Genomic DNA, 4,909 nt, shown 5'->3' with positions numbered 1-4,909 from the left:
TAGATCTTTCATGATGAATTCTTTTGACAATCATATTTTGATTGATATGCATGGGAATATCATTTTCAATCTGGAGAATGTTATCCATATACAATTCGAGGAATGTGACAGTACTCCCACTGATCTTTTTATATACACGCGACTCCTCCTTATTTTTTGATGAAATCAAATATTTTGATCACATCATTAAAATGAGTGTTCCAACTTCGAGAAACTTGCTTGAGTCCATATATGAACCTTTGCAGCTTGCAAACCTTGTGATCACCATCACTGGATGTGAAATTCAAAGACTGCTTGATATGATCAAGATGCTATCATTAAGACATCGTGATTATCAATCTAATTCTGACTTCAATAAAAAATTAAAAATACATAGAAAGTAGTGAGTCGGATTGAATCCATAGAGAAGGCAAAATTTTGATTTAAAATTTTTGATTTAGAAAAAAATAAAGTTTCAGAGAAAGTAATTTTAGTTTAAAAATAAAAATTAAAAATATAAAAAATAAATCAGGTACTAAGATCTACTATTTAGATCTTAGTTTCTACTTGCAATAAAATAAATAACAAAAATCTAAAGTATAAAAAAATAAATTTTACATTAATTAAAATTAAAATTCAAGTATAAAAAATTTAAAAAGAATAATAAAATAAAATAAAAATAAAACTATAACGAGGATCTGAAGTTGATCAGTCCAGTCTCGTCAGAAAGATGGTTGATAACCTCTTCTTCTTCTTTTGTACTCCGTAAAATGAACTGATTTTTCTTTTTCTCCTCCTTGGATCTCTAAAACTATCTATTTTTTTTTCTATTTTTTTCTTAATTTTTTACTGATTTTTTCTTTTCTCAAAACTTATTTTCGGATCCCTTATTTATAGATAAATTTTTTATTTTTTTCTAGTAGCAAAAGGAGTCCTAAAACCCTTAGACATTGTATAATATCTGTATAAATTAATTCTAACCATTAGATTGCATTTGGACTGCCTAGATCTGATAAAAAAAATACTGTTTAAGTCTTTCTTATGGTTGAAGATAATTCTGGCCATCGGATCAGGTGTCGGACAGAATCTGGGCCATTGATCGGCACCCTTTATCTCCTTAACACAGTCAGCGACATTGTTAGCCGTCGGATCGAGCCTCGGATGGAATCTGGGCCATCGATCAGTGCTCAAAAATCCTTATTTCAACTGATAATGAATGTGGACCATTTGATCTCCCTCGATTTGAATTTCAGTCATCGGATGGCGTAAATTTTCTTTCACTCGCCCGTAGACCGTGCCAAAACATCACGAACTGTTCCTGTGGACCATGCCATCACTTCTGTGGATCGAGTGGTCGGTCCACCATGCATCGAAGATAATAAAAATTATTTTTTAAAATATTTTTACTTAATTTTAGCCTCAATTTTTATCTAAAAAATTAAAAAAAATAAGCATTAAATTTTTCAAATTTTTTTTATTATTTTGATGCTTAAATTACTCAATTAACTTAACATCTATTTTCTATAAATATGCTCTAATTTCATATTTTTTTAAAATTATTTATTTTTACAAGAAAGTCTAATTTATTTATGAAATTAGATTTTTAAGAAGATGTTAGCATCATAAATTATCAAAAATATCTATAATAAATATAAAAATATACCACTTATCACACCCTCCAACTTGAACTTTGTTCGTCCTCGAGTAAAGAAAGAATTTAGAATTAAGTACCGTTTAACTAGTTTCAAATTTTACCAAATAATTTTTAAAAAGCCATTGATATTTTGTAGAGCGTTGGTGAGGTATGTCATTGGAGTATTAATACTAATCAATGTGAAAGTTAAACCAAGAACACTAAATCTTTTTTAAACTTTTTCTAAATTATCCCTACCTTTATCTCCAAATCATTAACCTTCATATGGACAAGTATATTGTTACTTTCATCTTTTATTTATTGATTGATTTTTTTTCTCTCTTTTTTTTTTAATGTTGTACTGGTATTGAGTGTCTTAACCCCTTAAGCTTTTTGTTTGACCTATGTAGCGAGTTTTCAATCAATGACTCTCAAATCAGATGGCTTTAGGATACTAGGTATAGAATACACCTCGTACCTACTTGCTCGAATCAAACAGGCTACAAATTAAAACTAGCTTTACAACAAGCTTCTTTGCCCTTCATACCTTTTGACATGAAACTCAATACTTGCTTAGGTAAAGAGGCCCGATTACTCAGCATGAAGTACTTGAATTTTTTTTTTTTATATATATGAAGAAATGTATAGTTATCCTACACAAGTCCATAAGAAGTAAACTCTTCTTTGATGCTGGTAGAAAAATTTAAAAATACTCCAAAAAAATTATTTGAGTTCTAAACTTAACTCTTTATTGAGTTTTCTTAATACTTGATCCCTCGATATCTCACAAACTCTTCAGTCTGTACATCAATTTTCTTTTAAAAATACTTAGTTTAACTTAATTCTTAAATGTAATTAGGTGTTTAAATGCTAAATACTAACTTACTTGAGGATTTAAAAAAAAAATTTATTCTCTCCCCTCCAACATAATCGACATTGTCTTCAATAGAGTAGGAAAAATGAAGGGTGTATAAAAGATAAAGAAAAAAGAGAGATACCACCTGATCCAAAAGTCTTTTCAAAATTTATTTCTTTTCCAACTTAGCCAATATTATCATCAAATCCCTACAAAAGATACTAAGTAAGACTCGATTAACCTAAACAAAATACAAAAGTTATCAAAAAGCAAAAGCTAAAAATTAAAACTGGATTGCCCCCTAGAAAGTGCTAAGTTTATCGTCTTCAGCCAGACTATGCTGATTCTCTCACCTACCCCGTATCAAATATTGGATTGATAAATTTTAATGGTTTTGGATTGCCAATCTCAGGAAGATGGCCTATAATAAATTTTAATATTTTATTGCCAATCTTCAAAAAGTATTTCACATCCCCCTTCTTAATTTTAGAAAGATAATTCATAAACTCATTTACAGACCTTTGTTTGTTGAGAATTTCTCCTATTTGTTCTTCTAAAATGCTCATGAATTGAGTTTTTGGGTTAGGAGTTGAGTTTGAAGCAATGGATGTTGAAAGGGTATCACTTGATTCGAAATATGCATACTCAGATGTGACCAAGAGTGATTTCAATTCTAGAGGAGATGGTGATTCTAAAGTAGAAGAACCAGCTTCTAGGACTGAAGAAAATGGGACTCTTGATTTATATATCTCGGGTAACTCATCCGTTCTCTTCTTCTCTTTATCTTTTTCACTCAGATCAGTAACAATTTCGGACTCAGATTCTTCTATTAGGTTAGCCTCAGTATTAACCTTCTCTTCTAAATTCACACTTTGGCTAGCATCAATACTAGCTTCACTCATCTAGTCTTGGTATGGATCTTTAAGAATCCTACCACTTTTAAGCTCAAAGATTACTTTGTCATTTTCAAAATGAAGATTCTTAGGTGGGATATTGGATTGATGACTAGATCTAGGTGGTTGGTGGATGAATGGGTCATTTTCAAAATTCAATATTGGTTGGTTCGATAATTGACCTAGATTCTCTCCTCATGGTTGACTCAGCTAATTAACCTATTTGTACTTCTAGCATGGCAAGAGATTACTGTTGGATCATAATCATTTGTTGAAGTTGGCTAAATCTATCGTCGGCTAGAGGGGTCTGTTGAGAAGGTGGGTATGAAGGCTGATTGTAATAGGATAGTTGGATAAGCTGACTAGGTTGACCTCTATTATAGGCATAATTCTGATATTGGGGCCTATTTTGAAATTTTGCACCAGAGGAATTTAGGTCTGAGCTTGGGTCTGTTGGGATCTCCAAGAAAAATTGGGGTGGTTCCTCCAATCTTGGTTATATGCATTTAAGAATGGATCATTGACAGGATTGGAGTAACCTTGGACAGCTTGAACTTATTCTTGGATGAAAGATGAAAACTGTACAGCCGTGGGACATTCACTCACATGATGGGCTGGGCTAGCACAGATAAAACAAATCTTCTGATAATTGAAAGATTATGTGTATTACATAGGAGATTGTTGACCTAGGGTTAGGAACTAATCTATGTTCTAGGTAAGAAGGTTGATTTTATCTAATTTTTGGGCTATTAAGTTCAAATCGACTTTAGGACTAGAGTCTGTTTGCTTGATCTTAAAAATTTTTGTCCACTTTTGGTGAGGGATTGATCTTTCATAGAAGGATAATGAAGCATGATTGATCGAAGTTTCACTCAAAGTTTCAAACAAAGTATAGGCTTCATCCTCACTCTTACTCATGAATGCACCTCCACAAGATGCATCTACCATCTGTCTGTATTGGTCACCTAAACTCTCATAGAAAGCTTGAACAATTTGCCATTTAGATTATGGTGTGGATATTTTCTAAGAAGTTTCTTAAGTCTCTCCCATGATTTATGAATTTGTTCTCCTAAAAGTTGAGCAAATCTAGTGATGGCTCACCTCATGGTATTGGTTCGACCTATGGGATAAAATTTTTTAAGAAATTGGTTCTTCTTCTCTAGAATCATCACACCCCCCAACTTTAGAATGGAGAATAAATTTTTTTTTTAAGTCCTTAAGTAAGTTAGTATTTAGCATTTAAATACCTGATTACACTTAAAAATTGAGTTAAATCAAGTATTTTTAAAAGAAAATTGATGTACAGACTAAAGAGTTTGTGAGATATCGAGAGATCAAGTATTAAGAAAACTTAATAAAGAGTTAAGTTTAGAACTCAAATAGTTTTCTTTGAATATTTTTAAATTTTTCTACTAGCATCAAAGAAGAGTTTACTTCTTATGGGCTTATGTAGGATAACTATATATATATATATATATATATATATATAATAAAATTTTTAAGTACTTCATGCTGAGTAATCGAGCCTCTTTGCCTAAGTAAGTATTG

The sequence above is a fragment of the Elaeis guineensis genome, chromosome 7, assembly GCF_000442705.2.
Source record: "Elaeis guineensis isolate ETL-2024a chromosome 7, EG11, whole genome shotgun sequence".
Classification (NCBI taxonomy): Eukaryota; Viridiplantae; Streptophyta; class Magnoliopsida; order Arecales; family Arecaceae; genus Elaeis; species Elaeis guineensis.
Note: the sequence above shows the minus strand (reverse complement) of the source record.